Below are 5740 nucleotides of genomic sequence, written 5' to 3' on the forward strand. Positions count from 1 at the left end.
ACTTTGTCAGTGAGGACCAGACTAAGATAGAATCTGATAATCAGAAAGAAGAGCCATTTTGTTAACACTCCATTAATCACTGGGACATTGCTCTTTTGTCTGCCATTTTCTATAAAGTATGTTAAGTATAGATCGATATAGTATGGATAGATGCAGTCAGTTTGAATGGCAAATAATGGTTGTGTCAAACAATAAATGGTGATATCAAGATTAACATTGGTACCTGATATTGATTTAGTTTTAAGGTATGAAAACATTTTTGTCATTTTTGTTAGATTTAGATTTTTAGATCTCGTTTTAGTCAGTGACGTGTTTAATATTTTTCAATATTCTGATTATTTTGAGTTTGCATTTGTCACCATCTATGTGTATAGTTACTATGTTTCCAGGTGACAGATGCATAATGTGACTGAACACAAGGGGCTCCTTATAAACAACAGTACAACATACAGTATCATACAACTTCAGAAATACCCAACAAACATAAAGTTTCTTTTTGATTCCCTTTGAGCAAGCGCTTAGTGACAGTGGGAAGGAGCAAAAATCCTCCCCCCAAAAAAGAAAGGTCCAAAAGAACCAGCGTTGGGGGGGCAGCCATCTGCCTGGACCGGTTGGGGGGACCGTGATGATGAAGGGGGTTGGTAAGTAGTTGGACTGGAGATGCTCAATGTTTTATAATGTATCATGTATCTACAATCAGGAACAAAAGATTCCATACACTTGTGAAGACCATGTATATCATCGCATTCTTGAGTTTCTAATGACTCCGAGATTTTCTATGATGGAATCATTGTAACACATGCATCTTTGTGACAAAAATCATGCATTTTGGTTCTTTGATAAATTTATTACAGGTCTTCTGGGCATATGACAAAATCTGCTGGGTCAAAAATATACACAAAGCAACGTAAATGGTCAATTTTGGTGATGTAGAAAGCTGTGTGACTACCTCTTAACTTCTCATGAGTGATTATGATTGACTACAGCTGCTGACTCCTCTGAGCCAATTTAAATATGGCCCATTTAACAAACTCGTTAGGCTTAGCCACAAACATTACAACTGGAAAGTCTGAGGAGCTCAGTAAAGATCTGAAAAAGCATTTCAAAGCAGTTCCTGATCCCAAAATCATCCATGCAAATAGTTTTTGTAGTGCACAGTACAGTTGTGTCACCACCATGATCAGGAAGAAAACGCGACCTATCCCCTACTGCTGAGAGACAGTTGGTCAGGGTGGTCAAGAGTTAACCAAGAATTACCAAAAACCAGGGCTGCAATGAATTAGAAGCTCCTGGAACACAGGCATCAGTGTCCACAGTCAAGTGTGTTTTACATCACCAAAAACTGAGAGGCTGCAGTGTCAGAAGGATGTCCTTCCTCCAGAAACAGTACCTTAAAGCTTGACTACAGTTTGCTAGCCAGCGGAACTGTGCTATACACAAAGTAAATGGAATAATGAAGGACAACTACCTCCACAACCTTCAGGAAAACCTAAAATCATCAGCCAGATGGTTGGATCTTGGATGCAGTTGGGTTTTCCAAAAAGACTATGACCCCAAACACACATAAAAAATTGTAACAAAATGGCTAAATTAGGCCAGAATTAAGATTTTAGACTGGCCTGCCCAAAGACTTGACTTAAGCCCCTTCAAGAACCTGTGGTCTGTGATAAAGAAACAAGTCTGCATCAGAAAGCCAACAAATTTAGTTTAACTGTACCAATTCTGTCAGGAGGCGTGGTCAAAGACACAACCAGAAGCTTGTAGATGGCTGCCAAAAATGCCTACTTGAGGAGAAAATGGCCAAAAGATGTTTAACCAAATATTAGCATTTCTGGATTCATGTTTTTGACCCAGCATATTTTATCATTTCCAGAAGACTTGTAGTAAATCGATAAAATAACCAAAATGCATGATTGGTTTTGGTGCCAAGGAGCATCGGTTACAGTGATTCCATTACTGAAAATTAAGTTATAGGAGTCACTGGAAACACCTGTTGGTCAATGAAAAGAATAAAAGGTTCAAGCCACTTCCATTTTGGCTTCATTGTTCCTATCCAGAAGCTACATCCATGTTTTATATACAATCTATGATGATTTGTAGGCTTTTACCTGCAGCTAATGTGTTATATAATGCTTCTACAGCTGTTAGGCTAGCAGAGCCTGCTGTCTTGTTTTAACCTACCAGGTTGTAAAGCTCCAGTCACATGTTTCATTTGCGAAAAATAAGGAAGAATGCTGTGGGAGGCTGTGAAATATGGGAAGTGGGGGCATAACAAAAAACTGTTTGGGAACCACTGCTCTGGAATGAGGCTCCCTAGAGACACTCAATTATGTAGGACTTTTATTCACATCATCATTTAAAAGACTAGATATGAAGGAAAAATTGCATTTGTACTGAATAAGACCAATGACTAATCTGTCAGTCTACCAGTTTGTTTGCAGTACAGTTTTCACAGACATCAACAGCAGGGTAACTGATACAATAAAACATTTTTGTGCATTTTTTCCAAGAGAGTTAAAGCGAGACAGACAGAAGATGGACTGAGGAGGGAGAATGAATGCACTTGCTGAATGCCTGCCTGGCCTTTAATGCCTTGGACCCTTTTCTTTCAGAGTGTGAAGAGAACGTGTTGTAAATGTTCCTTCCCAGACCTTCATAAATCATGCTGTGTTATGAGAGGCCCCAGCCCTCTCTCATTCTCTCCCTCTTCCTCCAGCTTCTCCACAGCCTCACTTTCAGGTAGAAACTCTGTTGCCATGGTGATTCCTATCGCTGTTTTTGCCACAGTATGATGAGGAGGACCTGCTGGCAGAGAGAGAGATGCGTTATATTTACATTCCCGAACATTCACAGCCGATGCCAGTATTTATTCCCTTACAGCGTATCTGCCTGCCCCTCTGTCACTCCAACATCACATGTCAGCAGTGTGGGATGCAGAATTTACAAATTAAAAAATGTTATTCTCCTCACCAGTTGCACATATTAACTGCACTGCCCCTGCAGTGAACTGTGGTGACCCTTGTGGGGTGTCTCTACCTTCTGCTCAGTACATTCTGGGAAAGACTCCAACCCCTGGTGTCTCTGGAAAAAATGAAGTGGGTGAAGCAAGGCAGACAACTAATTTTACAGTCAGGTTAAATTTACAACTGTTCAGCTGCCACTGGTTTATTTAAGAGGGCTTGCAACACATGATTAATTACCCGAGCAACTGTCGATCTGGCACTCGGATGGATTTCTAAATTGAATCTAAAATGGATTTTGGTCATCTGTTGTCAAAAGATCTATGATAAACTGTTTTACTGTTAACGGCTCCAAGGATGATGTTGCTGGTTGATCTATTGGTAGGCTGGTCAGTCCAACACTTGTATCGCAAAAATTATTTATAGGATTGCCATGACATTTGGTACAAACATTCAGAATGCCCAGAAGCTGAACCCAGATCACAGTGATCCACCAACATCTCCTCACATACATCATACAGCTGAACATTTTGGCAGTTAGTAAAGCTTTTCAAAAGTTACTGGATAGATTGTCATTAAATTTGGAAGAAATAGTCTAAGTATGATACAGTTAGGATGAAGATCCAGATGGAGGAGGGTTACTTTAAAATGTATTCTGATTCAGTTATTAATTACATGATCTCAAATAGTAACTATTACTGTTATGGGGGAGCTGGAGAACCCAAGCGCACACATAGAGAAAACTGGCAGACAAGTGAATAAATGAAAGAGTTTTATTAAACCAGATAGCTAAACCAATACATAAATGGAGAACTGAACTAGGAGGGCAGAACTAAACCAAACTACTCTAAACTCTACAAACCAACATTATGAATACAAAAACAGAAGTCTACGAAACTAAACTGCATTAACAAAACTAAGCTCAGGAGGGGTACTTACAAGACGGGGGAAAAACGAACACAGAGGGGGAAAACAGGCTTAGGGAATCCAGGGGCAGATGGAGATGAGACAGGACAAGCAAGCTGGAGACAGAAGTAGGCTGGTGAGAATCAGGGAGAAGACCAGAGTCCATGTGGGGTAATCCAGGGGGGAAAACAAAGTCCAAGAGTGGGGAAGCAGAAACTCAGTGGGAATGTGAGTCTTTATGATCCAATGAGGTGTGACTGAATGAGCTGAGCCTTATATTGCAGGAGGTGATTGTGAACAGGTGTCCAGAGTGAGCTGATTACTGCAGCTGACACTCGTTGCAGTAATCAGCAGGTAGCAGAATGCAGGCAGGTGAAACAGGGAGAGAGACAGACATGAGGAAGAGGTGACAGACAGACAGAAGCAGCCAATGAAAGACAGATCAAAACAGACAGACAGATACAGAGAGAACAGGAGGAAGAAGGAGAGAAACCGGGGCTGGAACAGGGATCATGACAATTACAATATTAAATGAATGTAATTTGATTATTTTTGCATTACATTAAACTGGTATTCTGAGTTCTTTTTATTAGTTCATTTATTATTTCCTAAACACTGAAATGATTTATGAGTAATGAGAATTGAATTTGCTACAGTAACTTATGGTATCTTAAAAATATTGTCATTGTTAAATTACTTGTTGCGCTACTTTGGTAATTAATTTAATGATTAGAAAGGTCACACTTAATATGAGCAACATCCAATCGACAGTAATGTTCCTGCTGCAAATATCCTGCAGTGAGTGGAAGCCTATGTTACAGTACTTTAATACACTGCATAAGTTTCAAATGATGATGTACACGGTGTTTAAATCTTCCACTGCGTCTTCTTGCAGGATTATAAGATATGGAGGTTGATTCCGCAGTGGTGGATTTGTAGTAGGATTGCAATCATGTGATTGATATTTCTGACCCTCCCTGAAAATTTCATCCAAATCTGTTATTCCGTTTTTGAGTAATGTTGCTAACAGATGGAATAACAGACAGAAAGACAAACGTACGGGGATCGTCACATAACTCTGCTGTGTTCCTTGGCGGAGTAAAAATCCCTGTTTATTTTAAGTTGGCCTCTGTCCTCTGTCCGAAACAGCCCGTTTTAGCTCCTGCCTCTTCAAGACTCGAAGCCCAGTTTGCTCTGATTGGACAGTGTCCCCATCGCTTTTGAACTGTGCTGTCTGTAGACCTAACAGACTGTGTGAAAAAGACAGATGTAGCTAACAGCTCAGACAAGACAAGCCAGTGCAGATGTGCGTTAAAGTGCAATACTATGAGGCACCTCATGGTGCTGGCCGCAAAAAGCTCTCACTCCTAACTCCCATTCAAAAATCATCATTAAAAACCAAGCCAAATTTTGTCATTATGATTTTGTTTTGTTTTGTTTTGTTTTTGTAGAATCACTGCTTTCATCAGTGTTTTGAATGTCCATCTGCAAAGAATTCTGTAATTATACAGACATTTGAGGGTATGGCTAGTTTATTTGACAGGTCAGGAGTATTCATATGCTTTGCACAGCAGTGTGAGAGTCGGGATGGTATATATACACTATGGTTCAAAAGTTTGGGGTCACCCAGACAATTTCATGTTTTCCATGAAAACTCACACTTTTATTCATGTGCTGACATAATTGCACAAGGGTTTTCTAATCATCAATTAGCCTTTCAACACCATTAGCTAACACAATGTAGCATTAGAACACAGGAGTGATGGTTGCTGGAAATGTTCCTCTGTACCTCTATGTAGATATTCCATTAAAAATCAGCCGTTTCCAGCTAGAATAGTCATTTACCACATTAATAATGTCTTGACTGGATTTAT

At 39.8% G+C, this 5740-nt stretch overlaps 1 long non-coding RNA gene across 1 annotated transcript; it reads right to left on the reverse strand.

Annotated features, from left to right (window-relative positions):
* Positions 1-2325: 2325 nt before the first annotated feature.
* LOC111581057 (uncharacterized) lies at positions 2326-4105 on the reverse strand. Its single transcript, XR_002747222.2, has 3 exons — positions 3900-4105; positions 2971-3081; positions 2326-2805 (listed from the first exon to the last, which is right to left on the reverse strand). It is a non-coding gene; the product is annotated as an uncharacterized LOC111581057 (long non-coding RNA).
* Between the last annotated feature and the right edge of the window lie 1635 nt (positions 4106-5740).

The sequence above is a fragment of the Amphiprion ocellaris genome, chromosome 2, assembly GCF_022539595.1.
Source record: "Amphiprion ocellaris isolate individual 3 ecotype Okinawa chromosome 2, ASM2253959v1, whole genome shotgun sequence".
Classification (NCBI taxonomy): Eukaryota; Metazoa; Chordata; class Actinopteri; family Pomacentridae; genus Amphiprion; species Amphiprion ocellaris.